At 35.2% G+C, this 19,206-nt stretch overlaps 1 protein-coding gene across 6 annotated transcripts in view; it reads left to right on the top strand.

Annotated features, from left to right (window-relative positions):
• The window catches only part of LOC136026415 (coiled-coil domain-containing protein CG32809-like), a 330,704-nt gene that overhangs the window by 84,929 nt on the left and 226,569 nt on the right, over positions 1–19,206 (top strand). The window lies entirely within an intron of this gene.

The following is a 19,206-nucleotide window of genomic DNA, read 5'->3' as shown; positions in this document are numbered from 1 at the left end:
CATTTAAGACTCGATACAGATTGTTAATTAAATAAAAAAAACTAATTTTTTTAGCTGAAAGTAAGGAGCGACATTAAAACTTAAAACGAACAGAAATTACTCCGTATATGAAATGTGTTGTCCCCTCCGCAATCCTTCGCTCTTTACGCTAAAGTTTGACTCTTTGCCACAATTCTACTTTTTAAAACAATTAAAAACTTTAACGTAAAGAGCGAGGGATTGCAGAGGGGACAACCCATTTCATATACGGAGTAATTTCTGTTCGTTTTAAGTTTTAATGTCTTTCCTTACTTTCAGCTAAAAAAATTAGTTTTTTTTATTTAATTTCTGAACGTTTTTGAATTAATGCATGTTTGGTATTGGCTCTCCGCACATAAATTATTAAAATGAAATTTGTATATTAATTCTTTTTTCGGCTAAATGGCTTTCTCTTAGTAAAGATCAGACGATTTCGAGAAATAAGGGGTGGAGAAGGAGGCCTAGTTGCCCTCCAATTTTTCGGTTGCTTAGAAAGGCAACTAGAACTTTTAATTTTTAACGAACGTTTTTATTTGTAAAAAATATACGTAATTTAAGAATTAACTTACGTAACAAACTTTCATAATCTTATATTTTTATTATCTATACGAGGGGGTTTGTACCCTCGTTAATACCTCGCTCTTTACACTAAATCGTAAGTTTTGACCCGATTCTTTAAGAATGACCCCTGAATCAGAAAGGCCATAGAATAAATAGTTGAAATTACTAAAAATACTTTAGCATAAAGAGCGAGGAATATATCTCCTCCTAAATACCTCGCTCTTTATGCTAAAGTATTTTTAGAACCTCTCATATGCGTAATAATCTCTATTCTTTTTAAGTTTAAATGCTACTCCTTCCTTTCATTTGAAAAAACGTTTTCATGTTTATTTTGCATTGTTTTCTTATAGTAATGCTAGAAAATCCTGCGCCCTTTTATTGAATTTTTCTTCCCCCATGACAGATTCCTCCAAGGAAAGATCCTCCAACATAGCCCCCTCCCCTCAGTCCCACCCCCAAACAAAATAAAATCTCCCTGAAAACGTCTGTACACTTCCCAATAACCATTACTATATGTAAACACTGGTCAAAGTTTGTAACTTGCAGCCCCTCCCCCAGGGATTGTGGGGGAGTAAGTCATTCCCAAAGACATAGTTATTATGATTTTCGACTATGTTGAACAAAATGGCTATCTCAAAATTTTGATCCGTTGACTTTGGGAAAAAATGAGTGTGGGAGGGGGCCTAGATGCCCTCCAATTTTTTGGTCACTTAAAAAGGGCACTAGAACTTTTCATTTCCGTTAGAATGAGCGCTCTTGCGACATTCTAGGACCATTTGGTAGATACGATGACCCCTGGGAAAAAGAAAAAAAAACGAAAAAAAACAACAAACAAACAAACAAATAAACAAATTCTGGCAAAAAATACAAAATTCCACATTTTTGTAGATAGGAGCTTGAAACTCCTACAGTAGGGTTCTCTGATACGCTGAATCTGATGGTGTCATTTTCGTTAAGATTCTACGACTTTTGGGGGGTGTTTCCCCCTATTTTCTTAAATAAGGCAAATTTTCTCAGGCTCGTAACTTTTGATGGGTAAGACTAAACTTGATGAAACTTATATATTTAAAATCAGCATTAAAATGCGATTCTTTTGATGTAGCTATTGATATCAAATTTTAATTTTTTAGAGTTTTGGTTACTATTGTGCCGGGTCGCTCCTTACTACAGTTTGTTACCACGAACTGTTTGATCTGTGAAAAATATTCGTTTTTAAACCCGAAAGTGCAAAGTAACCGCCGAGAAAAACGGTAAAATAGTTGTAATTACTCATTAATTATGGTTGTTGCATTTATAATGGTCTCATATGCGGAATAATTTTTTATTCGTTTTATTTTAATTTAACTATTTATTAATTAATAAAAGGTTTTTTTTCGCTTAATAAATACCTGAAAGCTATTAGTAGATGACTATACAGGAACCATCTTTATTTTTCATACTCAAAAAAATGAAAACAATTTTAACACTATTTTGAATGCAAAACATACCCAAGCCACTTGAGGCAAATCTGCCGCACACACTGGTTTTCTCGTCCATCATCTTCTGAGGTTTATTCGTTACTCCCAACTAAATATTTTTGCACAATCTCTGTCGATCCCGATTGAAGAAGTTTCACTTTGGATTTGGTCAGGCTGTGTTGTGAAAAAGCACGATTTTCGACAACAAATCTTCCCTCACCGTTCGTGTTTGACTCAGATGTCTTAGCCTTTTTTTGCTATTAATTAAAAAACACTTTCCGAAAAATAAGTTTTTAGAGGAAAGTAAAGAGCCATATTAAATTTGAGACGAGCAGGAATAAGTTCCTATAATAAATAAAACTCAAAACGACCAGAAATTACTATTAAAGAATAAATGGAACTAAAACGAACATATATTAAAGTAAAATACCATAAAAAACGTATAGATAGCAGGTACTAGCAATCACTTTCAAATTAATTATGAGGAATCAAGTAATATTGGCGCTCCTCAGGGGGTCTCCTTTTGGGACCATTATTTTTTTGTCAGTTATATTAACAATATACTTTTGGTGGTTTCTTGTGTATCCAGTGAAATCCAGGGTGGAGCTTAGACATCTAAGGCTAGTAAAGTGCTAGTATTATTTGTAGATAATGCCTCTTTCCCTGTATCTGGTTGTTCTGAACAAAGATTGTTGGATACATTGTCAGTAGACTTCAAAAACATTTAAAAGTGGCGAAGTGCCAACAAGTTAAAATTTATTTGTAAAAATTCAGCCTTTATGATAGTCCCTAGGTCTACAAATTATTTTCCTTGGTTAAAGGGGTTAAATGTTTGCGATGAAGTAGTGATCCATGGGAATACTGTGGAATTTCTAAGGGTCATTCTAGTTAAAGTTTTATGTTTCGAGCATATGCTTCGAGCATGTTCTAGTTGAAATTTTACGTTTTTCGAGCATATTGAGTAAATTCGTTCACAGGTGGTAAAAGCCATCGGCATTTTACGAAAATTGGTACATTTTTCTCGTCATGCGTTTTTTGGAATACTATATTTTCTGTTTGTACACCCGTTCCTTTTGTATTGTTGTTCCATTTAATCTTATACATCTATTTCCCATTTAGACAAGTATGTACTTTGCAAGATTCTAGTAACCCCTGTTTCAAATTTTTTAATTCCAAGGGTTTCTCTATGTTTGACTTATGAAGGGACTTTGGTTATGTCACGGGCTGTTCTTTTTATCTTTCATTTGGGTCAGTTTTTTTAATGATATTCTGTATAGTTTAACACCCAATGGTTTTGGTAATATTGTTATAATCATATCTAAGTGTCAGAGTTACAGTGTCAGCAACCCTGGTCAATTTATGTGACCACGGACAAAAAATAAGCGTTCTGTTATTTCTATGCGTAATGTAATACTTACTGTGCGGAGTACGATCCCAGAGAGTGAGTGTGACGGGGTTGAGAGATCAATCTTTCATGGGTGGCTGAGAAACGACTGCCTGAGATGCTAAGACTAACGAGGCCCCTTCATTTGCCTTTTGAATAGTTTCTTTTGTAGATATCTCTTAATATAAATTAGGGGATATATATTTTTCTTTTTTATGAGTGCCAATTCATAAAAATCTAGAGGAGGGAAATTTTGTTTTTAAATATAGGGGAATTTTTTTTGTTAAATTACCATACAAAAAGGATATTCTTCAATGAAAATACCAAAACAGGGATTTTCCAAAATCCAGGGAACGGTAGATAAAAATAAAGAGAGTAAAACCTTCCGAAAATTCTCCCTGCCACTCAGTTGCCACCCCAGATGAAACAGTGCTTCACCCTTAGACGTCGTCATAGCTTTTGAAATTATGAATATCCTTATAAATTTGGAATTCCTATACAAGCCAAAGTATTGGGATTCTTGGTATTTGCTTTGTCTAGTGCAGCCGTTCCAAAATGATTTTTGGCCGTAATCTTTATTTTTGTTATTCAAGTTCAGCGTGAACATACGTTCATAGTTCTAATTAACATGCCAGGGAACTAGCAGGAATTGTTTTTGTAAGCGAGAGAATAGCCAAAGCCACTGTCAAATATTTTACCGTGATTCAAGCTTATGGGGAGTGACACCCTGTTTTCACTGTTTGTCATGGGATTGTTCGGCAACAGAATTATATCAGCATTGCATCTTGGCAAGCAATTTAAGCACTTTTTCATTACTGATCAGTGACACTCTATTTTCCCTGTTTGTCATGTGATTGTTCAGCAACAGAATTATATCGGTATTGCATCTTGGCAAGCAATTTAAGCACTTTTTCATAACTGATCAATAGGTAAATTTCAGGTCGATTCTTTAAAGTTCCCTTGTCGATGGAAGTGTTGTCCAGCAAACGTTAGTCTTGAGATTATACAGAAGAAAAAGGGGAATATTCCGCATGAACTAATCAGAGTTGAATTGCTTAGAAAAAACTGCAAATATCAACCATCTACTTGATTACACTGATGGATTCCTAGTAGGGAATATAGCCACCACAGCAGCAATAGTTCCGGATGCTTCTCCGACTAGTCGAAAGGCTCTTCCACTGCATTCCTCAGTTTTGATGGCTGAATTGGCAGTATAAGTTGAATCACAGAAGGCTTTTGACAATATACCTTCCTACTTATGCAAGGTTGCCATCTTTTTGGATTTTCAACTCCTCTTAAACTTATCTTAGACAGTATTTGAAAGCAATCAGAAAATGCCATCCTTAGAAAGCCTCCTCCTGTTCTGGTTAAAAGCCTGAATACTATCTGGCTTATTTCAAAATGAAAAGCTTAGCAGTAGTATTGAGACGAGAAGAATACAGATGGAAGCAACATTGTAATTAGAATTTAGACTCTATGACTTGGCTTAAAAAGCTGTACAACAATTTCTCTTCGAATGCACGACAAGCACCCCTGAAGTTTATAAGCTGAACTAACTTCTGAAATAACATTTAATCAGTAAACATCTCTATTTGCACTATACAATTTTTAGCCGGATTAACTCTGACAAGTAAATTCTTTGATCTTTTTTTAATGAATTCGGAGTGGTAGCATCATTTTTGCGAGCGCTGTACAAAAATTGGATGTGAATTATCCTGGGCGTTCGTTTATCTATTTTTTGAAAACTATAAACATTATTGAATATGAATTTGGTTAAGGAAAGTGGGAAGCAATCAAGACAAAGTAATTTTGAGGATTCAAGAGGATCCATGAAGTCGACTAATAATATCTCGAAGTTAGATGAAATCTTTGAAATAGTGGAAGCAACTAAAAATGATGTTTTGAATATAAAAATGGAAGTCTTTGACATTAAATATGGTTTAGAGTCCCTAAAATCTCACTTTGAAGATCTAGAATTAGCAAGGACGGCCCACAAAAATAAATTATCTAGTATCAAGCAGGAAATATCGGCATTACAAACCCAAATTGAACAGGAGCCTGGATTGGGTGAATTAGCATATAGAGTCCTTGCGGTAGGAAGATGAATAGAAGAAGTAGTGTTATTATATGGAACATTAAAAGTGAATCTAAATCAAGGGCTAAAGACCATGTTGGTACCTTACTTTCCCATTTTGGAATTAATATCCGATTTGAGCTACTTGAGTATACAGATTGATTTATCAAAATCCAGCCTCAGGATGAAAGGACAAATTCTGTATGCTTCAGGGAAAAATGAAATTACGTGAAAACCCGTTCGGAAGAGTATCAGGACGTGAATCATCTTATATCTATATAACAGATGATGTAACGAAAGGCGTTTGTGATATTCGCAAATCCCTTAGAATTAAACAAAAAGAATTTAGAGAAAAGGTAATTAGTGCTTGGAACCGCCCAGTGGTCCCACCTGTATTATGCTTAATTGACCATGAAGAAAAGGTAAAGCTTAAGTGGTATAAAGTCCCGTAAGGGAGATACATGTATGAGAAATAGATTGAAGTGGTCACTTATTATTTTTTCTAATCGAATTTATAGTTTATCATGAGTATTTGCGATTTGCTTATTGGATTTATGACTGTAGTTGGCTTATGATCTAGCTCATGTATCTGTGTTAAATTGCGCTCGCCTTCATATGATGATACGAATAATGGCTGAAATAAATAAGAAGGCAAGAAGCGATTATGTTCTTCTTTTTCTTCTTTGTTTCCTATGTTCTTCTTTTTCCTTTTCTTTTTTGTTGTTATTGTTGTTCTTATTTCTATTTCATTTTTCTTTGTTCTTATGTTCAAAATATTCGTATTTTTTCTCTTCTTTTTTACTTTTCTTTCCTCTTTGTGTATTTAAATCGGCTCACTGAGATGGGATGCGGAATTATTATTGAATTTGGATTATGGATGATTAGGGAATACTTTACAAATTCCTGCTGGTAGGTTGGAGGAACTGGAAAAATATCTTCTTAATATAAATAAATGTTTTCATAAATTTTTGTCAGAAGATCAAGATCTGTCAGTGCCTTATATTACACCTAAAAATAAATATTTATGTATTCATGATCTTCTACCTTTAAATAATCATATAAAATGAATGTAATTTTGGAATTGTAGAGGACTACATAGCAGCCTAAATTGTTGGCATGATTTTTTTAAAGTATCTTCAACAGATATGTTAGGAATTTGTGAAACATTTCTTGATGAAAATAATACATTATAACATTATGAAAATTATCAATTTTTCGATGTTAGTCTTACAAAGATTAGGAGGGAAGGAGTAGGTATTTTATACGAGATGATATTACATCTTCTTTACGTAATGAATTTATGATTTGGAATGTCGAGACGCTATTTGAGAGTTGTGTAGTAAAAGTGAATGATGGAAGAAATACATTTTTGGTAATTGTAGTATATCGGCCACTATCGTCTAGTCTTCAAGAGATTTTAAGACAATATGAGTCATTGTTAGATGCTCTCACCCAACAACACTATCCATTCTATGTAATGAGAGATTTTAATGTTGATTTAATGCGCCATAATGTTTTGACATGTAATAAGGGATTGAAATTTTTGAACATTTCACTATTGCACGGTTTGTTACCTACTTGTTTACTACCGTCAAGAATTTGTGATAACCATGCAACTCTTCTTGATAACATTTTCACATCGGAAAATTGCTTTGATACCCATATTATTTTATATGATACGTTTGATCATTGTGTTGTTGTATCTGAATTCTCTGGATCAGGAATGGAATGTGAAAAGAGACCAAATAAAAATTATAAGAGGGTAATTAACCAGAAAAAAATATGAGATGAAAATAAAAGTAAGAGATATAGACTGAAGTGATCTGTTAAATATCGAAGCCCCAAATCAGTCAATTGTTTTGTTTTATAGTAAGTTTAACCAAATATTTGACCGAGTATGTCCTTTGCTATTGAGAAACAATCAGGACTTACTTCGTAGGCCATGGGTTACTCAAAGCTTGCTAAATAGTATAAAAGTATTCAAGAAGATGCAGTATCCAAATGAAATTCCTATTAAAATTTTCTAAAAATATGAAAATCGGTAAACTTTTGTTCTAAGAGAGGCAGAATAAAATATTATCAAAAGAAATTTTGTGAATACGGTTCACCACAAAAAAACATGGAAAATAATAAATGAAAGAATAAATATTGTCAAAATAAGGAATATTCTATCCCACATTACAAATAATGCATGAGTTAAAATAACGGATGAGGGACTATTTGAGGAAGCATTTGCTAACCGTTTTAGGAAAATTGGACGTAATAAAGCTGATCAAATTTCTGCTGGAGCATGTAATCATGGAAAATATATTCCAAATAAAATAGATAAGACTATATTTATGTACCCTATCCAGTTAAGAGCTGTTACTAGTTTTAAAACATATTTTCGATAGGATGTATTGGTATGTCAACTTCTCTGTTTAAAGAAATAGCTGAAGTACTTTGTCAGCCGCTTTTATTTATTTTTGATTCTTGCATGAAAAATGGTTTTTCCAGTTTTCCTTAAAGCAGCTAATGTTTTACCTTTGTTTAAAAAAGACATTAAAGATAATCCAAATAATTACGGGCCTATCACTATTTTATCACCTGTTTCTAAAGTTTTTGAAGAAATAATAAAGAGTTGATCTACTTCATTTCCGGTAAAGAATAATTTTATTTCTTGGAATAAGTTTGGTTTCTTGTGTGGTGTGTCAAAAGAGCAAGCAGCCGCTGCTTTACATAATTTCTTATCAGATGCTATGGATGATAGCTATTTGGTGCATGTCTGTTTTTGACATTAAAAAAGCTTTTGATTCAATAGAACATGAAATTATTTTTGATAAGTTGGAAAATATGGGAATTCATAGAACAGCTCTTGATTTAGTGAGATCATATTCATTAGAAAGAAGTTTTACAGTCCAATTTGGTGGGGAATCATCTCATATTTTTCCCTTAGAAAATATAGGGGTTCCACAAGGGTATGTATTGGGGCCGTTACTATTTTTATATACGTAAATGACCTTCCAAAATGCATGCCTTCAGACGATGAATTACCAATATCGTTTGCAGATGACACAGCAGTTAGTTTGAAGGCAGGCAACGAGGAGGACCTACGGGCGGCCCTCGAAACTGTTGCTTTCAATGGAAATTCTTGGTTTCATGATTATCGACTAATACCTAACCTAGAGAAGTCGGAATTCTTGGTTTTTGGAAGAAGTTTGAGATCAGTGAAAAGTGTGTCATTTAAAACTATTAGTATTGGAACTTCCTCCATAAAAAGAGTGGATGTATTTAGATATTTAGGTATCTACATTAACTCAACTCTGTATTTTAAGGCGCAAATCGATAAACTCGAGACAATAGTATGCTGAAATCTCGGTTGTTTGCATAGAGTAAAGCTCTTATTTCCTTATCAAACAATGTGAAAATTGTATTTTTCATTATGTGAATGATATTTTCAATATTGCCCGACCATTTGGAATTTGATATTCCATTCACATTTACGAGGACTCCAAATTATCCGAAACAAGTCAATAAGAATCCTGGACCCTTTTTTAACACTCCTTAGGAAGACAAAAGAATTATCTGAAACCAAAAAATCTTTTTTATTTCTTGATATTCTCCATTTACAACAAAATTTTCACCTTTACATAGGCGTATGGTGTTTAGAAATCCAGCGTGGACATGATTCTCTTAACAAGAAACTTTTGGTGGAAAATAAACATAGCCATTTATCAAGCGCAAGTAATTAGTTTCTTTTTCCTTTTATTGAAAATGAGAGATCAAGAATAAGTTTAAGAAATCAACTTCCTGAAATTGCCAATAAATATAAACTATTTGATTTAATAAGTGAGTCACCATCACTCTATAAATATAAGAAGAAATTGAAAGAGATAGTTCTTTCTGCCTATAATAGTAGGGACTGAATGTCAAGTGATTTATTTAAAAATTAGTTTATAAGTTCCATCCGTGTCTCCGTGAGCCGATTTTTTTTGTTTCTTCTCACTCTCTCTCTATCTCTCTCTCTCTTTCTCTATGTACTCCGTGTGAGTTATTGAGGTGTAATTCCTTCTTTTTTTCTCTCTATTGTTAAAGGAGACAAAACGAGTTGCCTCCCTATCTCCTTTGTATAAGATTTATGTACTTCGTTCCTTGTTTAATAAAGTCAAGTCAAGTGAATAATCCAGCTCAAAAGTGTAGACTTCAAATATTAATCTGATTGTGGACGCACCCTATTGTAAAAATATTTAACAGAGAGGAAATTGATTAAAGAAAAACTTAGATGGGCTCTGATGTTGCTGACCCGTTCTGTGAGGGTTGATTGATGATTACGTATTTTTTATTGTTTTTTCGCGTAGAAAATCATGTGTTGGTTATGAGTATTGTTACCTTGTGCAGAACAGAACTATAGCGAACAGGAAGGGCTATATTGGTACCGACTGACCTTTAGCCCTTAAATTGCTGGGAACAAGAAGTTCGAGTACTTACACTTCCCACGGGCCAATCAAAATATGTGCTATAAAATGAAATATGTGAGTAAGTGAATATATTTTATTGCCCACTTTAAAGATACAAATCAGAAGTGAAGTAATGAAAAAATATGCAAGAAAAATACTAAAGATAGACACTAATAAAAAAACATAACAAAGAAAAAACACTAATAAAGAAAAACACACTAATAAAGAAAAAACACAAATAAAGAAAATAATACTAGTAAAGGAAAAAACTAACAAACAAACAAAGGAAATAAAACAAAGCATACTTCTCATAAATAGAAAATATCCCTCCACGAGACGAACCACATAAATGACAAACGAGTTAGTGGAGACTCGTACAAATGACCCAAAGCTCATTTGTATGCACGTTGTTGGATTTGAACACATTTAGTGCACAAATCTATGACCGAATATATTCGGCTAAGTTCAGAATTTAAATGCGAATGTGGTAGACTAAGCAGGTACATAGCCAACTTATAATAGCTGGTTTGCGTTTTCCGTCTTTTAGTGATAGTCAGCATTTCGCAAAATTGGGAAATAAACAAAATATGTGGTATTACAACCGCAATAAATAGTCGACTCAGAATACGAAGATTTACAACATTCTTCAGTACGACCGCTTTTTCCGTACCACGAGTACAAATCTTTGTAAAAATTTCAGCAAATAAGTCCGCAAATCATCCTTGAATCGCAGCCGTATTCAACTCCTAGGTATCTCAACGAGTTATACGACGGATAATATTGTGTTTATGATATACAAGAATTGAGTTTAAAAGAAACTCCATTTTTACAGGGTTTACCTTTATGCTGACACTATTATATAGCTCAGTGGTTTGAAAATTTTCTCTTTTAAATATAATGGAGACGAGCTCAAAAGTAGGAAGTCATCTGCATATGAAATAAATGACAAATAAATGTCTTCAAGAGGAAAGCTCCCAGCTATATTTCTTGTCACCAAATATATGACGCAGTTGAAAATAGTTGGGCTGAGAACTGAGCCCTAGCGATAAACCTCGGCTTATTGGTATCATGTTAGACAGCTGAGCATTAGGTTGCCCATCCTCATAAGCCTGACCCAAAACAACCCCAAACAGATAAACGAATGTAAATTCCAAACCCCTTAAAACACGCAAAATACCAATATCAACACCGTACTCAATTAGAGCAAGTACAAATTGGGGATGTAAAACCAAAGTCTAACGTGGCTGCGATATTTAAATAATATCGGAAAAAAGTATAATCAAAATGGCTGAGTATTTTCCTAACAGGTCGGTGAGCAGATGTGCAACCACGGTAAACCCGGAAACCAAGCTACTTATCTCCAACCAGACATTTCCTAATCAAATCAGGTGCTAAAACATGATTGAATACTTTACTAATCCCAGAAGACACTGTAATTTGCCTATGTAAAGAGTATTTGGACTTAACTCTGCTCGTTTTTGGGACGTTCGCTGTTTTTCCAGAGCAAAACACATTAGGCGTAGTCCCTAAATTAAGGTACATTAGAAACAAAAGAAACAGATACTCATAAGGCAATGCCGAGCCAAGTTTCAGATACTCGGAACCTATCCCGTCAGTACCACACGATTTTCCATGTTTTAAGCGTTTAACTGCGATGTAAATATCAGAACCTGCAATGTTTACGGTTATTCGGTTAAATTTGGGCGAATTAAACACTTTTCACAGATTTGCTTCAAATTTAGAATTAGGAAACTTGTAATGATTACCAAAAATTTGATTGTAATGGCAAATCCAATCACTCTTTGAAATTAGTTGGTCCTGTCTCATAGGGGGCGGGGAGGACTGATTTAAAAGACGACACAGTTTAATTGGATTATCTCTAACTTGATGGAGAGCCTTTTCAGCATTTTGAGCATGGGTCTTGTCCACAACACGTTTGTAATCATTTTTGGCATCTCGAAAAGCACGGAACACGGGCCCACTACCCGGTCTATCACAATCGCGCCAGTGTCGATACCAGAATCTGGCCTTATGTTTAGCACGCTTCACATATGGATTGTACCAACCTCTTTTACGCGTGCCTATAAGAGCGTGAAAAAATGGTACTGAATTTATCCCAGAATATTTTAACTCACTGACTAATTTGGCACTGAAAATTTTTAGGGCTAATCGATCTTCTTCACACTCAAATGCTACTAAACGACATGGAACTTTTATCTTACCTAGTATAAATTCCAGGTAACTTTGAAACACGGTGAGATTACGCATCTTTGGCGCCACTTCTGTTCAGAATGACTAGGAAATAAAGCCTATAACGGAACTGACAGCTGGATCGCTACATGCAGCTTCATGACCAACAACCACTGAGCTACTGCTTGTGTCGAAATTTACAAAGAAATAGTCTATGTCAGAAGTTTAGCCCTATACCTAGTGAATGAACATAAACTGATTGTTCTTCTGCACGCGAGTATAAGACGGGGGAAGACTAGATTGAAGTATAGAAAACAATTTATCATTTCGTGGGCTACAGTTAAATTTCCCGCATATTACTATCTTATTGCTCTGACGCTTTGCTAGCAACCTACTAAGATGTGAGTAAGCTCAGCTGAATTTGGCTTCAGATTGTTGGTTCCGGTTATTTGTTGGCAAATAAACATTCACAAGAACAAGGCTTTGCTACATGCTAACTCCACAGCCATAAAAAACTCACACGCATCTAGTAACGACCCATTTAGATAATATCTGGCAATGGCAACAAGGTTTCCGCTTAGATGATCCACTACCGAGGACCTGGTGGCAGTGTGAAAAAGGCAGGTCTTACTTGGAAATCAATATTTATATATTTTCACTCTTAAGCAGGTGTTATTGGACGCATACAATGTCATAATTCAAGATATAGTCATACATGAACTGTAACTTAGCCGAATTGTGCCCATATATGCTCCGAGAATGTATCGATAAACTTGTGGTCATTATTTACTTGCTCTGACGATCGCATTTAGAGCAGAACAACAAAGGCCAAATGTAGGGCGATGTCCACCGCACCTGGCAGACTTTACAAAATTGGCGGAACATGGGCTATTCTTCAACTTTTCTTGGTTTCCAGCACAGATAGCATATTTTGGTTTGGATTCGGCACAGTCCTTTGAAATATGAACAAGTGACTAATATTTATAGCAAGGTTTTGGCACAGATTGGAAGTGTTCGATTCTGAAGGACATGTAGCCCATTTTAGGCCCCTTTTCCCTGCGGCATTAAGGGAACCCTTATATTTGAACCTGAGTTTTACAGAGAGAGAGTTCCTAAGGCGTTTTATGTCATCAGCAGAGGGGAAGGCGAGCTTCACTTGAGCCTTGGTAGAATCCTTTGGAATCTTCTTTGATGGCCTCAAGTTTCGACTTTCGGACGAATACACTAGCTTGTAGCATGCTACTTTGCAGGTTATCAACAATATCATCAGCCAGCACAGGATCTTTCGGGAACAAAAGTAAGTTATTGCTCCGAGAAATGGTTTTGGCAATAGCTCCAGGGTCACACACAGAGTCTAGAATGTCCATAAGTCAAACAGTCCTTCAGCGGCTGTTTAATCATAAACAAAGTTGGGTATGCTTCCTTCAGGCTTTGACCACTCTTTAGCATCAAGAAAGACCTGGATCATGTGCAGAGTAGACACGATCTTGTCGCAAAAATCATTCATTTAACAAGTTTGAGCTCTAAATGGATTGTAGGGAATTACTGGTACCTCGTTCAGCACTGATTGTAGAGTACCTGTCATTTTTCAAATCATCATCCAAAAATCGATAAACAAAGAACTTGTGTGCAAGCACCACCGAATCTTTGTTAAAAAATTTTCCCCCAGTAGCCATTGCAGCATCCTTTGTATAATTCGTTTCTTTAACCGACTGCTGCAAAATGTTCTGGGCCGCACAATACACGGATTGTACTGTAGTGCTTTGATTCATTTCATTCCACTTCCATAAATGAATTACACCAATAAACAAGGGAAATGTCAGTCCTCGCTCTAACTGATCCCTGCATTTTAAGGGAGACTCTCCCGGAAGCTACAATGGCACTTGCGACGCGGAACTGTCCCTCTTCTGCTTGCCAATTAGGTTACATTAAAACAGCTTGGGAAACTATAAATAAATGTCCAGAAACTAGGTCAGTAGATAAAACACTGACATATTCCTTTGAAACCTGTTTCTTCAGTGAGATTAGATTGCAAAACTTACTAACTCAATGGTGTTCGTAAAAAATCAGTTTTTTAGATAGGTGTGATCTCTTTGAACTCTGAATCAACACTGATTTCAGGGCTGCCAAATTTTTTTTTAAGGAGTGTGTCATATTTTTTCCGAAAATGTGCTTTTTGTGTCATCTCAGACTCCATAATGTGTCACAAAATGTGTCATTTTGTTGGTACAAGTGGTATCAAATTTAATTTTCAAATCTTTATTTAGAGTTTTGAATATATAATCTTTTCCAAATCAGTTCAAAAAGGAGTAAACTTAACCTTAAACTATTATCTTGGGATCGAGCCGTTTTTATGACGTCATGAAAGTAATAGGAATATTGGGTTAAATTAATGTTACACGATGTGAATGTGTGTCTGGCAGCCAACGAGGAAAGTTTACATTTATAAAAGTTTTAGGTACAATCAATTCTGACAGTAAATTAAAGACTTTTTGCATGAAGTCGTAATCGTAATCGGCTAAGCTTTAGTTGACACCTTCGAAAATGGAAAAATATAAGACCACAGTAGGTGCGTTAAGCTTTTTAGTTTGCGAGCATAAAACTTGTCCGAGACCTGGATTTAATCGAGAAGAAACTCGTAAAAATGAAGTTTAACGCCTGAACATACTTCCTTTTGTTTTAACATGCTTTGTGCCTATTTTTCTTCTCTTGTACAGTATGTCACTATGCCCTCATTGAAGCTTAGCTTGAACCAACAATACTACTAAGCCGTCTTCCTGTCTTAATGGTTACAATCGCCCTTCTAATGGACCTAGAGGCCGAGGAAAAATGTAAGCCAAAATCAATCGCATATCTGTACTAAAAATTACAGATGAATATCAGATATATAAGCACTGAACAACCTGGTAACCTCTCACACACAGACCTCCCTCTCCAGAAATTCAAGTATATTCGACCCTGGTTATGTCTAGGGCTCATTGGTCTCTTCTTCTTTCTCCTTGTACCAGGCCATAAAATTCTTCCGCATATCGGAAGGAATTTCCTAGTCGTGCACGGTTCCTGAGATACAAAAGACCAGCTGCTTTGCATGCACCAGTGAGTATATCGTGTCGAGAAGTAGACTGTTCCTGAGTTTAGTTTTTATATTTAATAGAACTGGAAATTGACGTTCTGCAGCTGCACTGGAATGCGGAAGATCACACAGATTTAGTATGAAAAGGGACAGTTTTTCCAACTGTGGCTTGCCTTGAGCATTTTTTGTATTCAATATTGTCTTCCAAAAGATCGAAGGAGACATTTCAGTTCCCATGGTTCTGATAATCTCATCCCTGTGCTCACTCATCAAGATCCACTGGGTCTCTATTAAATTCCTTGACCTTTCCACTTCACCTTCATGTTTCCCAAGTAAGCTGCTGAACCGACCGGTCAGTCCCACTAGAGTGTCAACTTTTCCGCTCAAAGCAGTCACTGGGTCTAAACGAGCCAGAGCTTTTAAAATGGGATCAGAATTATCAATTCATTTCCTCATTTATTTGATAGCTTCTACAAGGAAGCTCAGGCAGTTCAACCTAAACTGTTTGAGATCATTCGATGGTATCACATCCTTATATTGTATATTATGTTATATATTATGGGCATGCACGTGTATTTCGGTATTTGGACCAAAAGAAATCTCGGAGATTTCCTTGAAACAACCGAGATCATGGGTATGACAAAAGCATCATCATTCTCTAAGATGTCAATTTTGACAAAAGAGTTCATGAGAGACTTCATGGTTGCCCTTGAGCTGGAAAGGAGTTTGTGAATGCGAGTGTCACTACTCTGGAACTCCAAATTCAGGCAATTGATCTTGTTGACCTTTTTCATCATTTTTAAGTAAAACAAGGTAAGGTTAGAATGAAGTAATCTTGTTTGAAAATAGAAGTATGTTCAGTTAGAAATTTTGAAGCTATATGTATTTACTCAATATGTAAGCCATTCAACTAGCTTCAATCAAGTATTTTTGTCATATTTGTTGGTGCCTTTTTAAGCCAGATGGATTATTCTGAAGGAAAGACTTCTCTGGAAATTTGTAATCTTGTCCGAGGTGGGATACCCCTCCTTTACTCTTAAAAATGTGAGTTGCTGCTTATGCATACAACTTTGGTAAACTGCCCGCTGTTTACTTTTTACTATTCAAGGACGTACCAGTTGGCTACATCACATAGTTCAGACATTCAACGTGCATTTTGATTTGAAATTTCCACCTATGGCTGTTTTCTTCTCATGGTTTAAATTCTAAATATGATGATGGCATATGTTCTGTATTCCACACTGTTTGTGTACTACTGTCACCGTTAGATAGTGCTATTCCCCTCCGTTAATTTGTAGCTTTTCTGGAGGTAGAAAACTGAAATTTTACTTTTCTTTTATTACCATTTAAGAAACAAGACTTGGATGACAAAATTGTGTCATTTGTTTTTGAAAAATGTGTCATTTTCGTCGATTGTGTCATTTTTGATGGAAAAATGTGTCATTTGCGTCGATTGTGTCATCATTTCGACTGAATGTGTCATTGTGTCAGGCAACATCAAATTGTGTCATTTTGACACAAAATGTGTCAATTTGGCAGCCTAGACTGATTTACTGTGCAGCAATGTTGCCAACACTTCCAAACAAAATGTTTGGAAGACTTCCAAACAAAATAATACGCTTCGCGTAACACGCGGATCGTCGGTGGCACACAGTACTTTCTATGAAATTTTTTAATAATACTTTTTCTTTCATTTTCTTTCTCCATTCCTGCGTTTTTCTTTCTCTTCTAGTACAGTATATGTGCTTCTAGATACAACTTGAGGAAATTTTTCGGACTAACATATTACTACAGTAACATGCTACTACAGGCAAAAAAATGTAATTGTTTTCCTTCATTTATGGCTGTTTTTAGAACCGCCCTGAAATTCATACCAAATGACGATTTTAATAGAAATCAGGGACTCAAATCAAATTTTAACTTTGTAATCTTAAGAAATATTGCCCAAAGGCAATATTTTCCATTTAATAGTTTGCATAAGGATGCCTCTTTTCCCTTTTATGAAGATCTCGTATATATACATACATGTATGTGCAGTTCAGCTAGATTCCCTTAAATTTTTAATTTCTTAAATTTCTTTCGGCAGGCTCTTTTTTTCTTGACAAAAATTTTCAAACTCAGGAAATTTACCCTGGCTGAGTGTTAGGCTTCTCTTTGATTCCACTAGATTTTCAGACCATCAAAAATCCAATGTGTCATTATAGTTTCATTCCTAACTTTTCATCTTCAGTTGGTAAGACTTGATACACCGATAAATATTTTTGAAAAACGGAATTGAGTACTTATGAAAAATCGAAGAAAGGATGACTGATTGTCTGTCTCTTATCTCGACTGTGGCAAAAAAAAAATATTAGTGCAAATAACACTGAATCTTACCATAATTCTGTAAAATATACCAATTTTTTTGTGATTGTGACAAATTGTGCCAGTAGAGGTGAAATGTGCCAAAATAGTAGAATTGTATCACTGTTGGCATCACTGATGTGCTCTGTATATGCAATGTATTGTGTGTATTATTAATTTGAAAATACTCAGATGGAAGCTGAAAGGACCCCGTTTACAATTCTAAGTATTTTTTGTTTATGATGATGAAGAAAAAGACGTGTATTCACATGAGGGAAGCGTAAAAGGCCATTAACTTGGTATCTTTTTTTCGAGTCATCCTCTTCACATATTTTATTCTAATGAAAGATATCCTCTGAATGCAAACCTTTTACACAATTCATAATGTCATTACAATAATATCATGCATCTTTTTTGTTCTTTAAGTACATTTGAATGTGACGTCATTCACATGAAATTTCTTTTTTTTTCAAAATTAAGGTTATAAAGTCTAGTCAGCCAAAGGTTGTATGTCCTGCCCAGGACCCATTAAAATATTGCCGTGCCCCATCGGTAGGACCTGCACCCAAAGTTGGGAATCATAAGTCTAGTGCTTCATTAAATTTTACAAATTAATCTCTTTAACTCAAGAAATCAAATTGAAAGGGTAAAAACAGGCCATAGCCGTTTGGTTAAGTTTAGTTGAAAGGTCCAGTATATATGCCTCTGGGGATGACATGAACCCAAAGCCCCAGAAAAAAGGGCTGTAAGTTATGAGATTTTCCTATTATTTACCTATCATATTAATTTATTTGGAGGAGTACAGACATTCTCCGAGGGGAGAATTTTCTTCAAGGATTGGGGTATTTTCCACGGGGAAAAATTTCCGTCGAGGGGGGATTTCCAGAGGTGATCGTTTGAGCGGAAATTTCACTCGGGGTAAATTTTACAGAATTACTGTACAAAATACTATTTATTTGTCTTACTTTCTATTTGGCGACTCAATTTTACAAGCGGAGATGTTTCAGGGGAATTGCTCAGGAAAAATTTTCAGCGAGGTTGGAATTGTCTGAGAGATATTTCAGACGAGGGATTTTACACTCTAGAATTTCTACATAGGGGAATTTTCCATGGGAAACACTTTCCGTTTGGGCAGGGAGATTTCAGGGAAAAATTTCCAAGGATGGTGATTTCTGGCAGGACTTGAGAAACAATCAGGAATTAAATAAGGACAAGTGTTTTTCAAATGAAAGCAGGTTTAGGAGAGTTTTACAGGCAGAATTGTCTGCAGGAATTTTTCTAGGAGGAATTTTCAGTGAGGATGGAATTGTTTGGGGGTTCATTTGTGGGGAATTTGTGCGGGGGAAAATTTCAATGCAAGAAGTTTCCATTGATGGAGGAGGCAGATTCCTTGGTATAAATGAAAAAAATATAAGAAATTAAATAAATAAATCAAGTTTTTTCATCTGAAAGCAAGAAGCAACAGTAAAACTAATAATGAACAGGAATTATCTCATGTATTAGAGAGGTTACCCCTCCGCAATTCCTTGCTCATTACGCTGAAGTTTAACTTTTTGTCCCAAATCTTGGAATGACACCTGAAACACAATAACCGTTTAGTTAAATTAAGAAGCTTCTTTTAACACTAAAAAGTTTTAGTGTCAAGAGTGAGCATTTGAAGATGGTTTAGC

This window comes from Artemia franciscana, chromosome 1 (assembly GCF_032884065.1).
Source record: "Artemia franciscana chromosome 1, ASM3288406v1, whole genome shotgun sequence".
NCBI lineage: Eukaryota > Metazoa > Arthropoda > Branchiopoda > Anostraca > Artemiidae > Artemia > Artemia franciscana.
Note: the sequence above shows the minus strand (reverse complement) of the source record. Positions and strands in the feature narration are given on the sequence as shown.